This window comes from Apodemus sylvaticus, chromosome 8 (assembly GCF_947179515.1).
Source record: "Apodemus sylvaticus chromosome 8, mApoSyl1.1, whole genome shotgun sequence".
NCBI classification, from domain to species: domain Eukaryota; kingdom Metazoa; phylum Chordata; class Mammalia; order Rodentia; family Muridae; genus Apodemus; species Apodemus sylvaticus.
Window position 1 is genome coordinate 80,498,301 of NC_067479.1, and position 25,239 is coordinate 80,523,539.

Genomic DNA, 25,239 nt, shown 5'->3' on the forward strand with positions numbered 1-25,239 from the left:
GTGAGTCTACCTGAAGATCCAGACAGGTCACTGAGGACTTGGACAACACTGGAAGAGAAAGAGCCTACACGACCTGAAAGGTGAGGTGACAGGGGGAGGACAGATGGACAGACTAGATGCCTCTTCTCGTGACCACAGCACTTGTTACGTGAGTGCAGACAAGAGAGAAAGCGCTGAGCCACCCGCTCTGTATGCGCTTCTGTGTTACACCTTCGCTGGCAGACAGGGAAGAGCAGGCACTGCAAACATCACCCCAAGCCTGCGTGCTGCCGAGCTCCTGCATCAGAAATGTTTGTTTTTAACTCATTATCAGGCTTCCTATCTCACAAATAATTTGTGTAATGATTAACAAAAATATTAAAAAGATGATGATGAGGAGGAGGAGTTGGAGCATCAAAGTACCACATATTTCTTTTAACATTTTTTTGGTTTATTTTCATTTTATGTGTATGAATGTTTTGCCTGCACATGTGTATGTGCATGTCTATTAGAACCTCTGGAACTGGGTTTATAGACCTACCACAGGATGCTGGAAGTTGAACACAGGTCTTCTGAAAGAACAACAAGTGCTTGGAGTCACAGAGCAATCTCTCCAGCTCTTGTTTATTTATTTATCTCCTCCTTTCTTCTTACAGGAATGTACAGGCAGTGACAGGAGCAAGGACAGGGAGGCATCCTGACAGAGCAAGCCCCAGACTTGGGAAGCACTGACTCAGCACTGTGCGTGTGGCCACAGCACTGACCCCTTACAACAGGCCTCTAAGCCACACTGAGGCCCAGCCAGCCCCTGCTGCGGCCAGGCAGCAGACTCCCAGAAGCTTTGCTGACACATGAAGGACAGCCAAAAAGAAATGGAAATAAAACATAGATTAAGGGGCGGGGGAGATAATGAAGGCTAAAATGTTTAAGGCAGGAGAACAGAAAGTGGTCTGAAAGAACAGACAAGGCTCAAGCAAGCCTGCTGTTTCCACCGAAGGGACGCACTGACAGCCAGGGAGGAGGGGGGTATGCACGGCTGGCACGCTCGACATGGAAGCACAGGACCTAGCCAAAACACATGGTTTTCCATAAAAAAGCCATAGCTTTAGACAGCCCTGCATGAGTTAACCACCGTAAGATCCACTGTGTCTTAGCCAGTGGTCTACTGCTGTGAACACCATGACCACGACAACTCTTTTTTTTAAAAAAGCATTTAATGGGGGCTGGCTTATGGTTTCCGAGGTTTAGTCCACTGTTATCCTGGTGTGGCAGTGTGCAGGCAGACATGGTGCTGGAGAAGGAGTCAGTTCTACACCCAGAAACACAGGCAGGAGGAAGAAAGCAAGTCCCAAGCCTGGCTTTAGTTTCTGAAACTTCAAAGCCCAGCCCCAGTGACACACTTCCTTCCCACGCCTCCTACTCCCTGGTGACTGGGCCTGTGGGGCCACTCATTCGAGCCAGCACACACTAGATAAGAGAGTCACAGTGTAGGAGAGGGCAAGGGAGGGGAGGCACTGTCGAGTCAGTCCCGTGAGTGATGGGAGGGGGACAAGAGCACACGGCGGACTGTCAGCTGGATGGTCAGCTGAACATCGCACCACCTGTTCTTAACAGAGATAAACAAAACAGCCACCTACAGTTAGCCGGCCACGAGGGGGCTGAAGAGATGGCTCAGCAGTTAACAACACCTGATGCTTTTCCCGGTGACCCAGGATCCAAATCCTGGCACCTACAAGGCAACTAACAACTGTCTGTAACTCAAATGTCAAAGGGTCCGACCAGCGCCCTCTTCTGGTTGCTGTGAGCAATGCATGCACATGTTGCATAAACAGGCAGGCCACAGAACTCTGGGATGTATACTAGGTAAGATAGGGCAAAACCAGAACGGGGAAGTGGGAAGGGGTGGGTGAGAGGACAGGGGGAGAAAAGGGGGCTTATGGGACTTTCGGGGAGTGGGGGGCTAGAAAAGGGGAAATCATTTGAAATGTAAATAAAAAATATATCGAATAAAAAAAATGACTGGAAAAAATTTTTAAAAAAAAGTTTAAAAAAGAAAAACAAAGGTCCCAAAGAAGTCATATAGAGTGGACTTTAGGGTGGAGAGAACCAAGAACAGAGCTCCTGAGGAATTGCAATAATGAACATCTGCAAAGCCTGTAGATGGATTAAACATAGAAGTGAATCAAATAAATGAAATGCATCAAACTGAGCACGGGTGTGGTCTTTTCAACAGTTTTTGTTTCAACCCCATTTTCCTTTTTGAGACAGGTAGCCTAAGCTGGCCTGAGACTGACTGTGTAAGTCAGGCTGTCTTCAGACTCCTGCTGACCCTGCTGCCTCAGCCACTAAGGATGTATACTTTCTGAAACTATTTTAATGCAAGGTTTTACTGTGTAGCTCATGCTGGCTTTGAACACAAAATCCTCCTGCTCCAGCCCCCACAAGGTGAGGATTGCAGATAAGCATCATCATATAACTATTCTTAGATCATTTAAGACTGGGTCTATTTTGGGATATATAATTTTAGACTCCATTTCCTATATATTTCTATGTAATGATTATAATTATACTACATAAAATAATGTTCCTTTACTTTAAAAATATACAATAAAATTTAGGACCTTGGGCACCAAAGACTCCTGGAGGCTTGCAGAGTCCATGCACTGGAGAGCCACCCCAGCAGCAAACCCTGGTTTTTGGCACCAATACCAGAATGACAACTACTGAGGCTTAAGACACAGAGATCCACTCAAGTACAGATCCACCCAAGATACAAATAACCGTTTAACTAAACATACATACATTTCAACCCAAAGGAGACATCAACTATCATGTCGGGTTGTCAGTGGCAAACACTACATGTTAAGCTCAGAGTATGCACCTAGCATTTTGTGAGGCTCCAGTACTATGAAACAAAACAGAGCCAAACATCAAATTGTTCTGATAGGCTTGAGAAGGCACAGTGAACCATCAGCTTTAAATTCTTAGTAAGCAGAGGATCCTCTGGACTACACATTGGCACAGACAACAATCACTAACCTTTCAGAGTAAACACTCTGAAGACAAGGCTGTACTTTCCAATATATTATCATCTTATAAACCAGAACCTCAGCAACATAGAATAACAGGACATTCAAGTCTAAGTCACGTTTGGTGAGTGCAGGGAGCAGTACGTTTAGAAATAAATACATCAAGCAAACAGAAAAATCAAGCTAACTATACTAACAGGCACATAAGAGCAATGGGAAATGTCTTAAAGAAGAGTGAGCAAAGCCGGGCGTGGTGGTGCACGCCCGTAACCCCAGCACTCGGGAGGCAGAGGCAGGAGGATTTCTGAGTTTGAGGCCAGCTTGGTCTACAGAGTGAGTTCCAGGTCAGCCAGGGCCACACAGAGAAACTCTGTTTTGAAATACTCCAAATAAATAAATAAGTGAGCAATTATACAGATTATTGCACTTCTGGGCCAGCCAGGGTTAGAGTAAGACCTTGTTTTGGATGAAGAAGCAAATAAACAAATGAATAAGTAAAAGCCGGAGCAGTTAAGTGGAAGGATCCGAGAGAACAGTCCAGCCGAGAATGCCAGAAAGCACTCAAGACTCACGAAAAGATCTTTACCAAACAAAGTGCACATATTTACTTATGCATGTATTCCCTACATTTTCATTTCACGGCTGTGCTCAGAGGACAACATGTGGAAGCAGACTTCCTCCTTTCACCACATGGGTTTTGGGAATTAAACTTAGGTTGTCAGGCTTGACGAAAGGCTCCCACTGAGGTATCTTGCCAAACAATCATATCCTTTTTTCTTCTTTTTCTGAAGCAGTGTCTTGCCATGCAAACCCGCAAACTGCCTGCAAACCCAAACTCCTGTAGTCTCGGGCTTTCAAGGGTTGGGACTGTACACACCAGGCACTGTGCCAGGCTGATAGTATCGTCCTGAAACATGTAGTCTTCATCTTGTGTCTCTGACGGCAGCTTAGGGGTACGGTAACTCTCAGTCCCTATGTTCAAATTCAAGGGCTGGGAAAATGGTAAAGTGTTCATCAAGCTAAGGAACTGAGTTCAAATCCCCAGAACCCCCATAAAAAGCAGGCACTGCAGACTAAGCCTGTAATCCCAGCAATGGGGATAGGGAGGCTCAGAGGGCAGGGACAGGAGGCTCGGAGGGCCCAGTAAACCGGGGAAGTCAGGTTCACCAGGAGACCTTGTCTCAGAACGTCAGAGGGACAGAGCTGGAGAGAAGCTCAGCCATTAAGAGAACTTTCTGCCCAGACAACCCATGTTCAGTTCCCCGTCCCTACACGGGGGCTCACAACTTAACTCAGGTCCACAGGGATCCAAAGCCCTCCTCTGGCCTCCACAGGCTCTGCACACACACAGTACACAAACATACTTTAAAGCGAAATACACACATAAAATAAATCCTTAAAAATAAAGATGGTGAAAAATGATCAAGAAAACACCCAGGGTAGGGCTCCAGCCTCTCCTAAGCATTCAAGCACACACCCACACACACCACACACAAATGAACGCATTTCAAGCAACACACACAAGATAAAGATTCCCAAAGGCACATAACTACAGTAAAAACAAGTGATTTTCTAGTAGCTTATACAATATATATTGAGATCATCCATAATACAGACTCTTTAAATAAAGAAATTTACAATAATTCATCTTTCAGAGACCATCAGACTGGTATTTTGAAAGTTCTAAGTTCTTTTATTGAAAGTTTTAAGGTAACAATATGTCACTAAAATGTCAAATTACATCTTAATTTGAAGCAAAGTTTTAACTAACTAGTTTACAAAACGAGTATGTAAGCCCTTCAGTAAAATGAACCATTTATCTGGCTGTTAACAATAAGTGTTGATTATTTATAACCACCAATATGTATTTTGTAAAGGGAGTGTTACATAAGGCACTGAGGGAACAGCAGAAGATCACGGGAGAATTCTTAAAGACTTGCACTCACCTAAGAACAGAGAACCTGTAAAACTGAACTGAGGAAAGAGACAGAACATACTAGAACAGCATAGGAGCTTAAGTTTTAGGTCAGCCTGGGCTACATAGGAAAGCTACTGTCTCAAACAAACAACTAATGTACTTGGTATCAATGCCTAGTTTACATTTCCTAGGAAATAATGGGTCTTAAAAGTCCACAAATTAAAAATGTTAATATATTTCTAGTTCATCACGCTAATCATTATCACATGTTCAAGAAACTGGGCAGGGAGGGAAGGTTCCTTAGAAGGCCTCAGACCCTCTCTGAACTACTTGCTAAGAGTTCTTCACCTACAACAGCTGACAGCCTGGACGACAGAAACTTACACCCTTCGACTAAAGTGCGTGGGGGCTGTGGAGGTTCTGAGAGCCCAGGGACTGAGCCTGAGGTAACATCTCCTGCCCTCCTTTGGAAACTGGCTGCCTCTGCTGGTTCTTCAGCAAAAAAGTAAACGGGTCCTCTGAGCTATCCTTATCACGTACACATTTTACCCTGAGAAACTCCAGCTAATCAATAATTATCTCTGTAATTCCTAGAGTGATTTTTATGGCTTCAAATAAGCAATTATATAAGCATGGTTGTTTTAACTTTTAAAACACACTCTCCTAGCAGATGTGAAACTCTGGATTTAATTCCCAGCAAGCACACACACATACACACACACACACAGATTCCTCTCTACACTTGTAAAGTGCCGCATGGCTCACGCTGTGTTCTTATGGGACAGTCCTACCCTACAGAGTTATCCCACCTCTAATGTGCTCATAAAATGAAGGAGTTTTCTTTCTTCAATCCACACAATCCTTGTTCCATATTAGAGGATCAGGATAGCAGTAGAGAGTAAACAGGAAAGACAAATTCCCTAAAAGTGAACAATTGCTGGCTAACTCGACGGCGCATGCGCTGTTAGCATCTACAACGGCCCTGGGCCTTAGGAAGCCCCTCCTCTCCAACAAGGATGTGTATGTAGGTAGTGTGCTAGTCAGGTTCTTCTCAAGAGAAGGGGGTCTCAGACTTCATACTGCCAAAGGTATCTATGGAATAGCTTAGGAGCCCTTCCACAGCTCCTCCACAATTCCTTCCCTCCGCATGTCCTTGTGTAGAGCCACATGGCATGAGGACATGGGATCTGAAGGTAACACACTATGACCACAACGGGGCAAAAGGCATAAAAGCTGAGCTCGGTAATGAAGGAAGGAAGCGAGCAGAAAAGGAGGTGAGAGACCCAGGACTCGGTCAAACCTCTCACTGGTGCTAGCCAGCAAATGACTTCGTTTTCGGTTTTAACAACATTTTAAAAATTAATGTTACCATTGATTTCATAGGTTCACTCAGAAAACTCCAACCCATGAGTTTGTTGAGAAACAACAAAATTAGAAAAGGCTTTATCTTCACAGAGAAAGATAATCTGAGAGGATGAGTTCAGTTCTTCACACAGCACACTGCAGACAAACTCCATCACGGCTTCACATGGAAGCAAAGTTCTCACAAAGACAGAAATAACATGGCATTCTCTTAAAGACTGCCATTAAACACAGTGACAGCGGCTTCTGGTTCAAACCCCGGACAGAAGGTCTGTGCTGGCAGTAGGCACTCAGCAGGCAAGTTCTGCACTGTCATTCTGGGGTTTGTCCCTGGGAGCTCCACTGAATGTAGGGAGTCAGTCCGACAGTTACAAATCCTTCCTCATTACATCCCGGTGGAGAATGCCAAACGTCCTTCAACAGTGAGTCCGAGTCAAATAGACCCACAAGAGAGGCTCTCCTCTTACACACAGAGAACCTAGCAAATTAAAGCCTCTGGGGTACAAACAGAAGCATGTCTTCCTACAGATTACAACTGAGAAGCCCTCAGAGGGTCAGACAGTTCAGTCTGGATCTGGAACAGAAACAGCCGCCAGCAAAGGTAGAGAGAGGTCAGAGGCAGGCAACAAACACGAGGGGAGGAAGAAATAATGAAGTCAGCTAAACCTGTGATGAGACAGGACGAGATTCCCCACAAGTCTGCCTGTCCCGTCACTCTTTCCTCCAATCGCGTCATTACGAGAGGCTAGAAAGACCGTGCCAGGGTTCAGGTGACTGGCTGCTCTTCAGTTCCCAGCACCCACAGGGCAGCTCACAACCTTCTGTAACTCCAGTTCTAGGGTTTCCAACATCCTCTTCTGATCTCAGAAGGCACCACACACACATGGTACGCACGTGGCCACACATTGGACACATGCATATAACAGGAAAACACGCATATACTTGAAAACTAAATAAGTTTTTTAAATTCTCATTAAATTCTGACCCTAAAATCCTGTCTATTAATAATCTATGGCAGAACTTCCAGTCTTTTTAAAGTCAAGTCCTTTGCCTGATGACAGCTAGAGCGGACAGGTTATTTGCAGCTGGGAAATTATAATCAGTATACTAGCAGAGAGCTCCCTCTTCACAGCTCCTTACCATGTTCTCCTGTGGTGGGAGGATCAAGGATTCCTGCAAGACTTTTCCAAGGGCGTACCTCACCACATCCTGAAGCTCCTAACAACTGGCTTCAGTCAACGTCAGGATGCAACATGGAATCTAGGGGGACATATTCACACCTCATCTTCCCAAGGTCATACAAAAATACCTTCACTCCTTTCTAGCAAAAGCCCCACATATCTTAACCAACTGCAGCAACAACCTCAAACATCTAAAATCCAGCCTTTCCTCTAAATGGCTATGACTGAGAATCAAAGGTGAGACTCGCCGTCATGCAGCGACTGCCGTCTCAACACCAGCTGTAAAACCCAACAGCTCTCACCTTCCAAATCCACTGGTGAACCAGGCACGAGCCCAAAGGGGAGCAGAACACACATTAAAAGTAAATCGCTCCTTAAACCCGTCACTTAGCACAGACTCTCTCACCAGCACATTAAACCCTAGAGTTCCACAGTCTCTCTGATGGCTGTCCGCTGTCCGCTGGCCAAGCAGCAGCCACTCCCATGGCTTTTCTGGATACAGGCCAAGCTACAAATCTCTTCAACCTCGCCTTGTGAGCTAAAGGTCTACAGGTCTTAAGGGTAAGCCCCATCCCTAAAACTCCATTGAGCTCTGCCTGGTAGGGGCACACTCCATCATGGCTCACTTCTTGGGGATGGGGGTGGGGCCAGTCGGGACTCCAAAGTTCCCTAGAGCATACTTTGAAATACAGGTAAATACCGAATGTCTTTACAGAATGTATTAGTGTTCATGGTTTCAATATCTCCTCCCTCTTCCCCTCACCCTCACCCACCCTCCCTCTCTCTCTCTCTCTCTCACACTCTCTCTCTCTCTCTCTCTCTCACACACACACACACACACACACACACACACACACAGAGAGAGGCAGAGACAGAGACTGCTCTGAAGGAGCCTGAACCACACATATCAAGCCAAAGTTTAAGATCTTCAGAGAAGTGGCCATTGTGACTTAGTTACACTTGGGTTACTTAGACACTGCAATGTGAGGACCAGAACCTTGAAGTCCTCAGGGCCTGTGCCGGGCAGGGCAGCTGTAAAGATGGGACGTGCTCTAGGGATTACTGTCTTGAACAGCACCAGCGTCCAACCTACTCTAATCTCTTCACCCAAAGTCCACCTGGCTCCTCCCTGCATGCTCTCTACAGAATCTCCCTTCTCCTTTACAACATGGCCAGTCTGAGCCATGTCCCACTCGTCCCCTTCTGTCCCGTTTAGGATGAAGTGTTCTGTATAACTGCTTTTTTCCCCCATGTTACCTCGAGCAGTGGAGAGACGTGTGCACTGTCAGTGCTTGCTTCTGCCACACAATTCTTGCTCGGAAGGTGTTTTCAGGAAAGCATGAGGACACGGCGTACATCTGTCCGGTTGTGTCCCTTTACAAGTGGCCTGCCATCCCTCCTTTCCTACCCACCCCTCACTCCCACCTCAGTCCACGTGTCCCTGCAGTTCCTTTCCCAGCAGCACTCCCCCAAACCTGTTCCTTCTCTACCTCTCCCCGACTCCCAAGCCACCCCCCACTTCTGCTTCTGCTTCTAGGTGTGGCTCTGCCCTCCCTCAGAACTGCCAAATGAAATGCCTTGCCTGGGTTCTTTACAAACAGAAATTAGTGTTGTGCTCTAGAGGCTAGGAAGCTCAGGGTGCCTCTGACATCGTGGGGAGTCACGAGATGACAAGGTCAGACAGGTGTCTGCCTCCCTCAGGAAGGAGCACCCTGTGCCCATCACCTCTGCTCTTCCTGCCCACTCGGTCTCTAACAGCAGGGATGTGGGGCTGCAGAGAAGTCTTAATGACTGTAACACAGCAAAAGATTAAAAGCCACTTAAACTGACCTGATAACAGGAATGTTCTGACATCTTGACAGGGTTACATGAATATGTACACATATGTGTATGTGATTTGTACATTTTACTATAAATGTATTCTGAAGTGTGTGTGTGTATGTATATATGTAGTATAATTACTATGAACTACAACAAAAATTAAGATTGGCCAATAAAAGGGAGGACTAATACAGGTAGTAAAAGTCAGCTATTTCACAGACTATTATGGAATTACAGAAATCTACTTGGTGGATATTCATTAGTCAATGCTCAAATATTTTTCTGTAATGATTAACAATTTCCTCATAAAACATTAGGAAAAAGAGAACACTCATCCTCCGCAAGCACTTAAGTCCACAAACTAAGAGAGCACGCGTCAAGAAAACATACACCGGTGAGAAAGAGTGAGGCCAGGCAGGCTGCTGGAGCCTGCTTAGACTCTCAGACCTCGGAAGGCTGCGGCACGGAGACTGAGGTTAAGACCAGCCAGAACTGTATGATAACATCCTGCCTCAAAAGGCCAAAACTTGAAGGGAAGAATGAAAGAGGAAGAGGCAGATAGTAGCTGCCCCTTCGTCTACTTGAGTCTGATGGCCTCCACACACAAGCTGTGGCCTGAGGCCCTCATCCGTCCATTCATTCTGGGACAACACAGCTCAGGAATGTAATGGTGCAAGTCCTTGTCTGAGGCTATGAGTACCTGAGTTTCTAATTCCTCTTTAAACTACCATCTGGATGAAACCTCTGCCCAGCTAAGTGTAGCGACAGTAGTTATCAGTCTGACTAATCCCACAGTCATCGTGTTCCCTACAGTCACGTCAATGTTAAACAAAGGTGAAGGGACAGCGTCACAGCTCTCGGAGGATGAGTAAGGCTCTTGCTACACAGTATGAGGACCGAGTGCAGATCTCCAGGACCGAGGCAAGGTTGTGCACAGTGGCACGTCTATGTCCCGGCTCCTGAGAGGTCCCTTGGACTCACCAGCCAGGCAGGTCTAGATAAAGCAGCAACCCTCAGCTTTAATGACACTCTGTGGCAAAGTGACATCTTGATATCATCTGGTCTGCACACATCTTCCCATGTAGGAGGGAACGCTTACACAGGCACAGGAAGGAAGGAAAAAAGGAAGGAGGGAGGGAGGGAGGGAAAGAAGGGAGGAAGAAAAGGTAAGGCTATGCAGTAGGCATCACATCACGCGCCAGTCCCTGCTCAAAAGTGTCTGCTGGCTGACTGTGTTGTACTGCACGCACACTAGCACAGGCTTGGACTGACAGACTTACACTGTGATTACAGTAGGAAACGGACATGATGGGTTGTGAAGCTAAGTATTCAGACAGCATGCACTAGAGCAGTGGCTCTCAACCTGTGGGTTGCTGCCCCTTTGGAATCAAGCAACCTTGTCACGGGGGTCACCTAAGACCATCAGAAAACACATTTACATGATGATTCATAACAGCAGCAAAATTACAGTAATGAGGTAGCAGCAAAAAATAATTTTATGGCTGGGAGCATCACAATATGGAGAACTGTACGTAAGGGTCACGGCCTTAGGAAGGCTGAGAGCCACTGCTCCACAGTCTGTGAAGCAGTAACTGGAGAGGAAGTTGAAAAGGAGCAGTTAAGGAGTTTACTAAACACTGAGGTCATGTACATTTGAATTACTAACACCATCCTGCATGATAACACAGCAGGCTCATCTGCTCCAAAATCCCATACACATAAACAGAACTGGGAAGATAAACTAGACAAGGGCTGACGGGCACCCATGCCCAACAACCTGTAGGGTGCTGGAGCTATCCACCTCTTTCTGTTGTTGCTTCCAGAGGATTGCACACAGATTCCGCACCTGCTGAATTCTGCCTGACACACGGGGCCTGACAAGGGAGGGGTTTGTCACATCCCAGGCACTTCTCCAACTATCTGGTTTTAAACAGCTGCAGTTTCTACAAAGTAGCACTAAATGAAGTCTCTCAAGATAAGTATGTCCCACCAACAAACACCAAGAGGAAAATCGGCCAAGGTCTCAATACTGTGGAAATTAAAGTAGGTGAACATAAAGTGAGTTTAGAAAATAAAGTAGAAAATGTTTATAGGATTTTGATTCTGCATGTTAGCAAGCTATCCAACACAGTGTGAGTATCTTAAGGAGTCCAGAGCCACACCCTCATCCACCACCACGCTCGCCTGGTCCAGCGGGAAGATGCCACAACACTAATGCCAGCCTCAGCCCCCTCACGTGCTGTAAGGAACAAAGGTCTTAAAATAAGCTTTATCTCAAAGTTCCATAAAACCATTCCAGAAGTGAGAGCTGCTTCCTAGACCCAAAACTGCACAGCGTGGGTGAGAGCAGCCCGCTAAAAGCAGAAGCAGCAGATTACACAAACGTTCCCAGTTCTGCCTGGTTATGCAATGATACACCGAAGCAGGCTTCTTCGTGCGCACCATCACTTCTTAGTAACATCACAGCACACTAAGACTTTTATTCCCCACCTATTAACTCTTTTCCCACATGAAAATAAAAAATAACCCCTCAACAAGGCAGGCAGGGAGGTGGACAGGCACTGCTGAGCACGGCTACTGCCATCAACTACGGGGTTTTCAGTTCCCACTTAGATTCACTTCCTGGGACTGCAGAGATGACTCAGTGGTTAAGAGCACTGACTGCTCTTCCAGAGGTCCTAAGTTCATGGTGGCTCACACCCATCTTAACCATCGGTAATGGGACCCAGTGCCACCTTCTGGTGTGTCTGCAGAACAGCAGATCAGATATTTACATAACAGTTCATAACAGAACCAATATTACAGTTCTGAAGCAGCAATGAGATACTTTTATGGCTAGGATGAGGAACTGTACTAAAGGGTCACTGCATCAGGAAGGTGGAGAACCACGGACACAGACCACGAAGGAGGCTACTGTTCAGCACTGACTCCTGTCGGTGTCCATTTTAGTATGATGTTCAACTTTAGGACATACTGCCTGTGAGACCATCCTTTCATCTTTAATAGGTTGATTGGCATAATCCCACGACACACCCACATCAGCAGTTTCACATTGGTCACTGGTGTTCAAATTTTATTGTAGGAGCCTTAACACTGTTACCAGTTTCTAATGTCTTTAAAGGAAAAAATTCTGCACAATGACTACTGAATTACCAAAGTTTGGTGAACACAAAAAATAAGGCTTATGAGAAAGTGTCGCCTTAGGAACCCACCAGTAAGGGCCTGGGGCTCAGTGCCAATATTCACACAGGAGACCCTGAACTTGAATCTCAGGACACCCACACCCCAAAACCAGTATTAACAGACAATTTCTGCTTCATTTCATTTCCTGTGTTAATTGGCAGTTCATCTGCACACTGAGGCAAAATCCAGAGTCATTAACTGTCCAGGAGCCAGGTGTGATGCACACACAGGTAGTTCCAGCACACCAGACACACGGGCGCTAACTACTGGGTGCACATTGAGTACTACACCACGCAAGTACAGGGAGACCCTGTGGAGAAAACAAAATTATTAAACAAAGATATATCTGCAAAATATATATATATATTTTAAGAATGCAAATATTTGAAGAACAAGAAGCACAAAGTGCTGGGGGTGGGGAACCCTATTTCAAGTAACTGTCCCTGAGGAAGCAAGGGCAGCTCCTACTGCAGCTTCCTGTCAAAAACCCGAATTGTAACTATTCTTCAGTTTTAAGTCCCCTACCTTTTTGAACCAGATGCTAGAAGGAAGGAAGGATGAAAGGACTATTCGATGGAATGTCCCCAGCAGGTTAGCACACCAGCTTCTATGCAGGGCTACTATCTTTTCAAAGCCCGAGAAAAAAGCAACATTCACAAAAATCACCTGCTAAAATTTCTAATTTCACATTGGAAGTACTACTGACAAAATTTAAGTCACCTGACCTCAAAAGTAGTCTTCAGATGTGTTATGTTAAGTTACAGTCCAGCCTTGGGGGAGGAGGCGTTGCAAAGAGGCTTATTGCTGAACTATAGTCACAGAAAACCAAATGTCCCTGATGAAACGGGGGGGGGGGGGGGCCCAAGAAACACCTGGATAAATGACATCATCGGGTGATTATTATTTAAGAAGAGTGTTGGATTGATTCAAGCTCCCCTTCTTTGTAAGACAAAGTTCATTCAAGATCTGCCTGCCTTGGCCATTCACTAACAAAAAAAAAAAAAAAAAAAAAAAAAGCTAACAAGCAGATCGCTGGTCATTTAAAAAAAAAAATTAAAAAAAAAAATAAAATCACCAGAATCATCAGCCCTCCAGTTGGTTCAGCCCCCGCACGCACCCTCCCCAGCAACTGCTACATCAAACCATCAAACTGAGTTCAGCTTCCTTAAGGCACTTAGAGTGAACACCCCAATACCCTTTCCACACCCCACTCCCAAGATCCCCCATGATTCCTCTATTTCTAAACCGAATGTCCTTAAACTGTACTACCGATGCTCTCCGAAATGAAGTTTAAGCACCTGACAATTATTACATTCAAACTGTACGAAGCCGAGATCCCACGATTTCGGTTCAAATCTCCTAGGACCGAACTTCCTTTTTCTCCCCGCGGGTCCTCCCCAGCCCTTCCGCGCGCCAAGGTCGCCACTCGGGGCCTGCTGTGACATCACGGTCTGTCTCGGTAGAACCCTGACATCACCGGCACGCTGAGCCTCGGCACTGTGACCTCACCACCGCAGGGTCGCACGCCAGGGCCCCCCCGGGGAGGGTGGAGGAGGCGCGCGCTCACCTGCACGGGGATCACCCCAGCCCCGCGCCCCGCACACAGCCCACCCGCGGCGGCCTAGCTCGGGTCGCCCGACTCCGGGCCCAGGGAGCCGCCAGGCGCACGACCTCGGGGCCAGGCCGCGCGGACGGTTCTCCGGAGGACGCGGCGGCGGCACCCCGAGCGCGGCGAGCCGCGGTCCCCGCCCCCAACGCTCGGCCCCGCCGCGGGGAGCAGCGGGAGCCGCCACGGTGTCCACCCGCCCCGCGCCCTGCAGCCCGGCTTCCCTGCCCGGCCCACCTGTGCTTCTGCCGGGCCGGGGCCTGGCCCGGGGCTGCGGGAGCCCGATGAGGCAGCGGCAGGCCTGACTCGCTCCCCGAGACTGAGGCGGACCAGGAGCTCAGCGCTGGGCGGCGGAGCCCAACGCTCGCCCCGAAACCCATTTGTTTGGCTAAACCGGCGTGACATCACGCGCCGGCCCAATCGACGGTTGCCCGGGGGCGGGGCCTTGGAGTCTGCGTTCGCCAGCGCCCCCTGCCGGAGTCCGCGAACGCTGTGGGTAGAGATAGAAGCTGCTGGGGCAAGCGCCTCTGAGCACGGAGCTGCAGAGATTGGCAAGGACCCTAACTAACCCTAGAGCACTGAGAGTGACAAACTCATTAATGCTCCCGGGTGGTCCAGAAGCATTAATATGTTTGACACTGTTAGATATCCAACGTGCTTGGGCCCCAATCTTGGTTCTACCACTAGTGTATTTCAAATTTGTAAAATGAACTACTTAGCAAGCCCATGGCCCTGGGTTTGATCCCTGGTATCCTATACACTGGGCATGTTGCTTCATATCTGTAATCCCAGAGTTTAGGAGGTGATTGCAGGTGGACCACAAGTTCATGGTCATCCTCAATGGCAAAGCAAATTTGGGATGGGGTGGGTTGGGAGGGGGCAGAGTACTGACTGCTTGCTCTTCCAGGGAAACTCGCTTCAATTCCCAGCACCTACAAGGTGATTTGCATCTTGTCTGTACCGCCAGCCTCAAGGAATCAGACTTTTCTGGCCTCCACAAACACTGCATACACGTAGTACGCAAACATGTGCAGCCAAAACACCATACCCATTATAAAGAAAAAATTTACAAAAGAATATATTTTCCATGAAATTATGGCAGAAGTACCTAACACAAAGTACATAAACTTTAAAGTTCAACTGCTAATCTACAAGAGCCTTGTAAACATGTCAATGAAAAAAAAACAGGTTTTAAATATTTCAAGCCATTGAATCAATAAACAGCCTTTTAATAATCTTTAAAATCATTGTTTCCATTGAATAATTTTAACCACATTGGACAATGAACTGGCTAATTTTATGTCAGCTTGACACAAGCTAAAGTTTTCTGAGAGGGGGACTTTGAGCATTTTCTTAATTAGTGATTAATGGGGGGTGGGGGGGCTAGCCCATTGTGGATGGTGCTATCCCTGGACTGTTGGTCCTGTGTTATATGAGAAAGCAGGCTGAGGAAGTCTGAGGGGCTAGCTCCTCATCAGCTCCTGCCTCTAGGGGTGTGGTGTGTGTATGTGTGTGTGTGTGTCTGTCTGTCATGTGTGTGAGTCCCAAAGAAATCAGAAGAAGGTGTCAGATTCCTGGATCTGAAGTCACTGGCTGCTATGAGCCTTTTGGAGGTGTTGCTCAGGGGCTGAGCACAAGTTAGCAAGTGAAAGGCCCTGGGTTCAAATCCCAGCATCAAAACCGGGGGCAGCTGGGCTTCTCTAGCCCTTTAAGAAAGGAGGGGCTAGCAAGATGTCTCAGCAGTTAAGAGATGGCTGCTCTTCCAAAGTAACCCAGGTTCAATTCTCAGTACTCTCGTGGTGGCTCACAATTATCTATCACTTCAATCCCAGGGGATCCAACACCCTCTTTGGGCACCAGGCACACATCTGGTGCACACACATGCAGGCAAAACACCTATACACACAAAATGTTTTTTAACAGCCTGACTCAAAACAGGAGAAAACTCTTGTGAAACATATGTATGATATATATGTGAAGTCTTAAAGAATCAAAATGTCAAAATAGGACCAGTGAGATGCTGCAGCAGACAAAGGTGCTTAATGTCAAACCTGACAACCTGAGTCCACGCCCCACGCCCCACCTGGTGGGATGAGAGAACTAACTCCCAAAAGTTGTCCTCCGCATGTGGGCCGGGGTCTATGAATACCTCCACACATGTGCATGTGCACACACGCATGCACACACACACACACACACACACTTGCAATTTTTAAATATAGAAATAAGCCATGCATGGTAGTACACATCTGTATTCCCTGAATTTGGGAGGCTGAGCCAGAGGTGGCTGGCAGTTCAAAGCCACTCTGGCCTACACAGCATGTACCAGGGCCTCCTGGCCTGTATTGGTCACTTTCTCATTGTCATGATCAAATACTTGATAAAAGTAACTTAAGGAATGGAGGGCTTATCGTGTGGGGCTGGAGAGATGGCTCAGTGGTTAAGAGCACTGGCTGCTCTCACAGAGGACCGGGTTTGACTCCCAGCACCCACATGGCCTCTCACACTCTGCTGTAAGTACAGCTTCAGGGGCTCTGACACCTTCTGACCTCCAAAGGGACCCCAGGCAGACGTGACATGCAGACATAGATGCAGGCAAAGCACCTATAAAATATATTATAAAATTAATAAAGATATTTTCATTAAAAGAGAGAGGGGGTGTTTCTGTTGCTCACAGTTTGAAGCAGAGAAGGCATGAACGAGGCAGCTGGCCGGCATCCACAGCCAGGAAGGAGACAGGAAGGAGAGCTGGATGATGGTTCTCCGCACCTTTCCATCCAGAGCCCCAGCACATCCGACCGTTGCCACCAACGTTGTTGAGGCCGAAATCTTCAGTTGTTTCAGTTGCTGAGCAGCACAAGGCTTTGAGTGTGCGTGTACGTGGGCTCCAGGGATGGAAGTCAAGTCATAAGACTTCTGCAGCAAGATCTTTTACCCACCTAGCCATCCCTAGATGCAGTATCAAATTCTTAAAAGAAAAACAAAGCCCAATTTTTTTTAATCCACAGATACTGCACTAGAGCCCAGGAAACCAGAAAGAACTTTTGATAACATGCTATCAATGTATAAGCCATCATCTCGGTACAACGGTATCTGTGCCAGGCTTCTAAGTGTCAATTCTTTAACAACAGATGAAACTCCCAGAAACAGCACAGTAAGGTGGGGTGGTGCATGCCCTAAAACATTTATACTTGTGAGACTGAGGCAGGAGGACTGCCATGAGTTCCAGATCATCCTGACACCTCTGAAAAACACAAACCAAATCAAGCAACTAAACTCTATGTAAATGTCCATAATATCTAAATATAAATGTGATACAAGTTGGATTTTAACAAACTACAAAGCTAAGGCATGTGCCTGTGCTGGCATTTAGAAGACAAAGGCTCAATTGCTACAAGTTCCAGACCAGCCTAGTCTACATAGCAAGACAGGTTTTAAGTATGAATAGAGATGGTTCAACTTGGAAAAGGCTCAAAAAAAAAAAAAATAGCTTCATTGACTTCTGCTGTGCTACACCTAAACCGGCTAGGTAAGCAGTTTCGTTCATTAATATATTTAGAGACAGGGTCTCACGTACCCCTGGCTGGCCTTGAACCCACCAGGGGCTGAGCACAATGCTACACACCTGTAACCATAGGACTCTAGGCTGAAGCAAGAGGATCTTGCATTCCAGACCATTCGGAGCTAGGATCTTGCATTCCAGACCATTCGGAGCTGCAGTGAGAAATCTGTCTCAGCAAACAGACAGACGGGAAGATAGAGAGAGGCAGGGGCTTGGTTGTTGAAGGCCACAGTCTCAAAATAAAACCTGAAAGTATGAGAACGGCAAGACTGAAGATTGCTGCTTAAGTCTAGGACTCTGGTTAAAAGTCAGCTGTAAAGAAGCAGAACTGGAAAGCGCCGCATCCTGCTATCAGGGTCTGTCCTGACACTAATTTTGAGGATAGGATAAATCTCTGTTCTACTTCTTGCATGGCATTCTGTAGCAGAAGGAGGTATGGAGACACAGCTAAAGCCTCAAGTTAAGGCCTCCCTAGCTATCCCACCAAGTGTCCTGAAAGTAGACTTTTATAAAACTAAGGAGTTCTTTGGCAACACGAGTTCCACTCATGTTGATTTATCATGTCCCGTAGCTTGACAGCTCGGAGAGATGGGGAACTGAGTTGTGTTCATGTTCCAATGCTTAGGAGCTACTTGGGAAGCAAAGGTTGAGGGAGATGCCTTCAAAGATTTCTTTTCTCCTCTAAGAATAACCGTGAGTTTGCACTGAGAAGCATTTATCCCCTGTAGTCATTAGAGGCGGGATTATTTGAGAAATAGATAGGAAGATGAGAGACATCTTTTACATCCCAAGAATCCTCCTGAAACTTCCCAGATGGTTTCAGCCATTGAAGTCAGTGGGAGAAGATTTAGACCTGAGATCTGGAGTCGATCAAGTAGAAACCCAGAAATAGGGCTTCTTACAGCAAAAGGCTTAAGAATTGCACCTAGAAAACCAGCATAACAATGCTGCCTTAAGAATTAGAAAAAAAATCACAAAAGGAGAATTCAACCTTGTGTATCCTAATAATTATTATAGCACACAAAGATTAAAGCCACCTTTGTTCCAAGGACAAAAATATATCAGGTCCAAGGTAGCAACTCATGCAAATAATCACCATCACCACCACCATCATCACCATCACCAATACAGTAATCATTATCATCATCATCATCATTATCATATCACCATCACCATTACCATCACAGTAATCATTATCAGCAGCAGCAGCAGCACCAACACCATCATCACAATTGTCATCATCACTGTCGTCATCATAGCATCATCATACTCATCACCACAACCACCACCATGATCATCATCTCCACTGGTGTCCCCAAGCTCTGTGTCTCTTCAGTCTGCTCTCAAAAGTGTGACCCATCCTTGCCAGACAAACTCCTCCTGTCTTAGCTAAAATGTCTCCCCTCTAAGAGCATCCTCTAACTCTCAATCCTAGTAATTTAGCCTGGTCATTTTCCTTTCTAATTCACATCCCCAGATCATAACAGGTACACAATACATAGTTATTAAACTCATTAAACTATTAATACTTTTTCTCATTAAAAAATAGCTGACTCTAGGACATCAGTACTAATTCCCAACAGATGGCTGACAGAAGTCACAAGAGAAGTCTCCGTCATTAGACAGAAGACGGCTTGAGTAAAGGCAGATCCTGAGTTAGTGCAAAGACGCATGGATGGTAGGGAGCCCAGAATCTCCCAGAGGCACCAGAGCATCCTAAAGTAAGAGCATTGCTTTGATATGAGCTACACTACATTAAATATTCTCCGTCAACTGATCACAAAACTATGTGTTCTAGTCACTGAGCACTTAGACTAGCAGTAGCTGGGAAACCACAGATAACTGATCACTGCTGGCTTCCTGGGCACCAGGAGCAGTGGATCTGCACCCACGGGCAAATAACAATTGACCTAAGCCAAGGACTTTCTTTCCACAGGATTGATTTCACTTCCAAAAGACATTCTACCATTTCTAGAGACCAACAACTAAGATGAGACACTGCAGGTATTCAACAAATGTTCCACATTTTGCATCACACAGCACAGTCCCCGCCACACACAGCAGAACCACCCAAAATGCCAATAATCCCAAGCTTGAGAAACCCCGTTCTAAGCTTAACAATGCTGGCCAAGCTCCGTGATTGACTTGCTCCAGTGAGCAAGACTCAAATTGTAACAGTAAAGCGCAAAGAGAAGTCCGCTGGGACATTGTTGGAAAGGAGGTTTTGTTTTGTTTTGTTTTATTCAGACATATCTTGTAGTGTAGCCCGGGCTAGCCTGGTATCATTATATAGCCCAGTCTATCCACAAATTCCCAGTAATCCGTCTGGCTCAGCATCCTAACAGGCACATAGCTCCATGCTGAGGTACAAGGACTTTTCTCACCTTCAAGAAGACTGATAAAGTGTATTACACACTTTCCTACTTGGGGGGAGAAGGAAAGGGAGGAGTAAGAAAGGAGGGAGAGGAGGAGGAGAGGGGTAGGAGGTAAGACACAGACACAGGTTCTAGCCCAGCTACGAGATGCCTGTCGGAGGTGGTGGTATCAGGAATCCTAAGACCTCAGCGTAGTTAGCAAAAGAAACATAGTGAGGCCGGCAGGCGTCAGTACCTGCATCCTTCGTGGGATCCACGAGGCTCCAGTTAACCAACCTTGAGACTTCTTGTCCTAGAGGTAATACACCCTATTAGTATGATTATTAAGGACTTTATAGGGCTTAAGAAACTGTGGCTGAAGACATCCTAATGTATACATTATATATTTTTATTTTGTTTAATATGTCAAATAGGAAATAAAATATGGGGAGAAAGACCCTGGCCTATTCTTTTGGGAACAAGTCTGGTGGTTGCTTAATAACAGTAATTTTTATTTTTGATGTTTCCAGAATATTATTGAATTAATTGTAACAGAAGTTAATAAAAAATAAACAGTGAGGAGAACTTTTTCTATGAATGCATAAGGTGGTATTCTCTAAATAAAGCATCAGGATTCAGTGTGCTATTTTAAAAGCTTTAAAAAGATGTTGGCCTTCCCTAATGTTTGCAGCTTAACTGGAGGAGCCTTCGGCATCATCGAGAGACCAGCCAGCCTGCCTAGCTCCTGTTAAGTTCTTGCACACCTAATTAGCAGGCACCTGCCCCAGCAAGGAGAGGCTGTCTAGCTAAAATAACCTAGGTGTGTAGCATGCTAAGAGAGTCCAGGGAATGGATTTTATTCAGAATTGAGTTCTTTGAAAACGTCAGCAACTTTTGGTGCAGTTTCTGAGTTTGCTGACATTTTCTTAGCAGCCATAATGATGCTTTTAATGCCAAGTCTTGCTTGAAAACACCACCAACATTTCAAAGCTCACACACACTGTGTAAATACGACAAAACTTAAGATGGATTTGTGACAGAGACCTATGCCAAAGGCAGTGCTCAGCGCCCTTCTCTCACCATGTTGAATGCTGAGTAAGAAGGGAACCCCCGCAGCAGCAGACTGTTCCCACTGTGAAAAGCCTGGACGGTCCAGCAGCAGATCTAGCCTGGTTTCCTGCTGATCTTTACTTACCTTGTTGTGGGCAGTGGCCGGAGGGTGGGGGGGGGGTAGGAGTGGGGGGGAATGGGGCAGGAGAGAAGTAGACTGCAGAGACACTGCCTTTGACCAGCTGACTGGGGTGCTCTAGGAGACGCCCACATCAGTGACTGAAGCACAAGGAAGAATTGCTCTTCAGGGACAGGGACCTGTGGGTAAAGAGGGCTTGGAAGGGGGGAGAGGAGTTGCTGCAGCTAAGCTTTAGTTTGATTTACACAGCACTTGCCTATATAGCGTGAGGATGCTTCCACACTGGTCAGTTTCAAGCTTCTGTGATGGAGTTGGGAAGGGATATTCAGAACTGCCTCTCAACAGCTCCTGGGTGCTAGCTTCAGGACACGAGAACTTTTGATGGGGAAGTTAAGGCAAAGAAAAAGTAACAATACCTCCCGGGCTTTGCTGCTTCTCTGTAACATCAGATCCCCGAGGAGAATAAGGGAAGGAACACTCTGACCAGTGGCCTCCAGTTCAGGTGGCAAGTGGAAAGGAAAGATAACTCTGAGCATCCGTCAGCTTGATAAACACAAGGATGCTCTAGAAGATGAGCCTTAGGATGCAGTCGGCATCTGTGAAGGATCCTAACGGAGACCATGATCCTATATAGGGCTCTAGACCCTTGGTCTCCACGACATTGTTGGATACTCCTTCCCTGGTGATACAGAGGGTTGGTTCCTTTGTGATTAGTCTTGGATCTCTGACCAGTTTGAAAGCTAGGAACTTAAGGGTATTTTCCAAACACCTCATTTGTGCACACATTTTCTCTCCACAAGCTATCAAGTTTTCTCCAGTCTAAATAATTCTCAACGGACTGCTGTGAGTCTTCCTTTTATAAGGAATAAACTATCTCTGATGATATCTCACCAATCCTTTTCAGTCTCCCTGGAAGGAATTTTGGTTTGGGCTTTGGAGTTCAGCGCTTCGTGGCTTCCGCTCCTTACGCTCTCAGCGTTGGTCTCCATATTTGCTTAGGAAAGAGTCTACATTGTATTTATTAACTAAGTTGCCTCTAGGTTTGCTTGTTTCTTTGTGAAAATTCATTTCTCTTCTTTGAAGTTATTCTGATAGAACATTCTGCCAGTGCTTTGGTCTCTCCCTTCCTGGAGCTCTGAATCCTGCTTTCCCCGCACCGGCACCCGCTGTCGATGTTCTTTGGTGAGGGTCTAATACAAAGAGGACCGTCTATTTTCCTGTGGGCAAGAAGGTCCAAGAGAAATAATCAGAGCGGGTCCCGGTGATAGAGGGAAAAATTCCCAGCTCTGGAACAGGAGACTGTCCAAGGAAATGCCTGGTGCCCTTTTCCTCTCACTGTTTCCTCCTTTGCTCAGCGGGCCTTCCTGCGTCTGGAGGTAATTTCATGTCTGAGCTGAGGATGTCTCTTCCCTTTCTTCTCCGCATCAACCACATCGCTCCACAGGCACAGTGCCTCTCCGGGTCAGCTCCCCAGGACTTTCAGATCACTTCTTTCTATAGACTTGCCTTTCTTCCGACACTGTGCCCGCAGTGATCCAAGTGTCTCACCTCTGAGAAGCTGCTGTCACTGAGGTTGGGCGTGGGTTCCGTGCTACAGGGAGAGGAGCCCCCTTTCCTTGGCCTCCATCTCTTCAGGCTTTAACATCGTCTTTCTTCTTCACGACCTTAATGTTCTAAGCTTTCTCTCCAGCCCCTGGAGCAAACGGGTAATGGTGGACACGGCTGTTTCTCTCTCTCTCTCTCTCTCTCTCTCTCTCTCTCTTTCTCTCTCTCTCTCTCTCTCTCTCTCTCTCCCTCCCCCCCCCCTTGTTGGTCCTCCATCCCCACTCTGCCTTAGATTTCTTGGTTGTCAATTTATGTTATGTCCCGATGATTGTTGTGGTTTCTGCTCCCTCTCTAATTGCCGGAGGGACTCAGAACCCCCGGCATTCTGTCCTTTTATGGGACATCGATGTAAAGGGCTTAAGTCCTGGGAGGAAGGCAGATCAATAAAGAAGAAAACACCACGCTGAAAAACAATAATTGTGGGAATGCAGTTACTGTTTGGAAACTTCTACTATGGCCACCAACTTTTACTGACCTCTTCCCTTACATCTGTTAGCATTAGCATACTATATCTACATTTAGGGTTTGTTTGTTTGTTTGTTTGTTTTCTTTCTTTTCTTTAAAAGCCTCTGCACAGTAAGTCAGTTTAGCAATTGATTTTTTTTCACCCTCCATTCAGGCGCCCAATTCCAAATTTCTCACATTGTGTGGGTTTCTTCCAATCTTTCTACAACTGGGTCCAATTTCTCATTTTTGGCCAATTTAACCCATGCGCTTGCCTTTTTTTTTTTTTTTAATCATTTAAAACATGTTCCATATGTCCTTAGCATTTCTAGACTTTTTCTGTGGGATATGTTCATTCATGTCTTTTATTCCACTCTACAGTTTCTTGCAAACATAGCTTTATGCTTTTTTGTAAATTGGAATTTGCATCCAAAATTCTATCTGGCTCTTCTGAAGCCTCTTGCATTTCTGCCACACATTTTGAATTTTGTTTTGATGGCAGTCTTGTTTTGTTTCTCACGCCTTCTAAGGACGGAGTCATTCTCATGCTGTCTGTCATACCTCAGTTTGTCTGAATGTTGTGTCCTGTCCCTTCTTTCCTAAGGTCCTGGTTTTAAACCAAAGGAAGAGCCGGCAAAGCTGGGGTCTTTATCAAACAGTACTTCCATTAAAATTGACGAACGTTTCCCAGGACCTTTTCCTTCTCCCAAGGGGGACCTGAGTTTTCCCATGTAGAATATATTGGAACACCTGGTGAAATCTAATCGGCGGTGATATTTACTGACGTTAACTCTAAGCTTGATTATTTTATTGTGTAAGAGTTTATTATTGATTTATTATTCACTTATTTGGCTTTGTTCCCCTACCCTACCCCCCCACTTCAGACAGGGTCTCACTGCAGACCAGGCTGCACTGAAACATTATACAGAGCTCAACCCTTGAATTTACAACACTCTACCAAGTTCTTTGATTGTAGATCTATGTGCCTTGCCAGGCTGGTTTAAGATTTTTGTTGTTGTTGTCGTCTTTTCGAGTTTTCTAGTTTCCTATATTACCTTACAATTTTTCTTGTAAACTTCAGGGTTTTTTTTAAGTTAACAAATGATATTTTTGAGGAAATTCTTAGACTCACAACACAATTAAGTGGGAAGTGCAGAGTGTTCCCCTCCCCGTGTAGCATCCTCCACTGTTTGTGACACTGTGGTGCATCTGTTACAGGAATGACCCTACACTGGCACATCCCTGTCATCTAAAGTTCATCATTTACGTCACCGTTATCACTTGGTGTCAAACATTTTCCACTTTTGGTCCAGTGTGTAATGATATGCATGCATCATTGAGGGACTGCATAAAATGGCTTCACTACCCAAAAAGCCTCCTGTGGTGGTTTGAATATGCCTGGCCCAAGGAGTGGCACTATTAGGGGTCATGTCCTTGTTGGAGGAAGTGTGGTGAGCTTTGAGACCTTCCTTCTAGGTTCCTGGAAGTTAGTCTTCTCCTTGCTTTCAGAACAAGATGTAGAACTCTCAGATCTGCCTGCACCATGCCTGCCTGGATGCTGCCATATTCCCATCTTGATGATAACGGACTGAACTCCTGACTCTGTAAGCTAGCCCCAGTGAAATGCTGTCCTTTCTAAGAGTTGCCTTGGTCATGGTGTCTGTTCACAGCCATGGAAACCCTCACTCAGACACCCCTCTATGTTTGGTCTGTCCATCCTTTCCGATCACATCCCTGATGATCAATAAATTCTATTGATTCCATGTTTTTATTTTTCTCAGAGTGGGATCTAGTATGTAGCTGTTTCTTATTTCTTTTTAAAGCTTAAGTTAATTTTTTTTCAGTACTAAGAATTGAACTCATGGGGCTGGAGAGATGGCTCAGCAGTTAAGAGCACTGACTGCTCTTCCAAAGGTCCTGAGTTCAAATCCCAGCAACCACATGGTGACTCACAACCATCCATAACAAAATCTGACTCCTTCTTCTGGTGTATCTGAAGACAGTTA

The 25,239-nt window shown here is 45.9% G+C and overlaps 1 protein-coding gene across 7 annotated transcripts in view; it reads right to left on the reverse strand.

The window, feature by feature from the left end:
* Fbxo34 (F-box protein 34) overlaps nucleotides 1-14,472 on the reverse strand; it is a 64,694-nt gene extending 50,222 nt beyond the window's left edge. For all 7 annotated transcript variants that reach the window (XM_052191679.1, XM_052191675.1, XM_052191680.1 and 4 more), the window contains exon 1: nucleotides 14,317-14,472. The gene's annotated coding sequence lies outside the window, so the exon portion shown is untranslated. The remainder of the gene's footprint in view (nucleotides 1-14,316) is intronic.
* Between the last annotated feature and the right edge of the window lie 10,767 nt (nucleotides 14,473-25,239).